At 36.4% G+C, this 396-nt stretch overlaps 1 protein-coding gene across 2 annotated transcripts in view; it reads left to right on the forward strand.

Moving 5' to 3' along the window:
• Positions 1 to 150: 150 nt before the first annotated feature.
• Positions 151 to 396, forward strand: part of LOC105266950 (TOX high mobility group box family member 3) — a 116,552-nt gene continuing 116,306 nt past the window's right edge. For both annotated transcript variants that reach the window (XM_011305463.1, XM_011305464.1), the window contains exon 1: positions 151 to 235. The gene's annotated coding sequence lies outside the window, so the exon portion shown is untranslated. The remainder of the gene's footprint in view (positions 236 to 396) is intronic.

Genomic DNA, 396 nt, shown 5'->3' on the forward strand with positions numbered 1-396 from the left:
CGTATTTACGTTTTTATTATTATTATTATTTTTTGGTAGTGAATGGAAATTTTGGAGGAAGTGTTTGGGTAATAATCGCTCCGACAACAATCGATATATCCGTTGAGTCATGCCTCGACAGTTTTGTTGATATTTTGATTTTTGCACCCGAGCAAATCGTACGACAATGAGTTCATCGCGTGTGGCATGAGGTAAACTCAACTAGTTTGTGATGAACCACCGGACTGAACGTTTCGTACGTATTTTATTTCTCATTTACGGAAATAACAAAGACAATATCGTTTCATAAAACTTTTTGTCCTCATGTTGAGGATCTTGGGGGGTATCTAACCTATGTAACATTTTATGGCGATTCTTTTTCGAGACAATTACAATTCGTGATTGGGTTTTATCCTC

The sequence above is a fragment of the Fopius arisanus genome, unplaced genomic scaffold (assembly GCF_000806365.1).
Source record: "Fopius arisanus strain USDA-PBARC FA_bdor unplaced genomic scaffold, ASM80636v1 scaffold00043, whole genome shotgun sequence".
NCBI lineage: Eukaryota > Metazoa > Arthropoda > Insecta > Hymenoptera > Braconidae > Fopius > Fopius arisanus.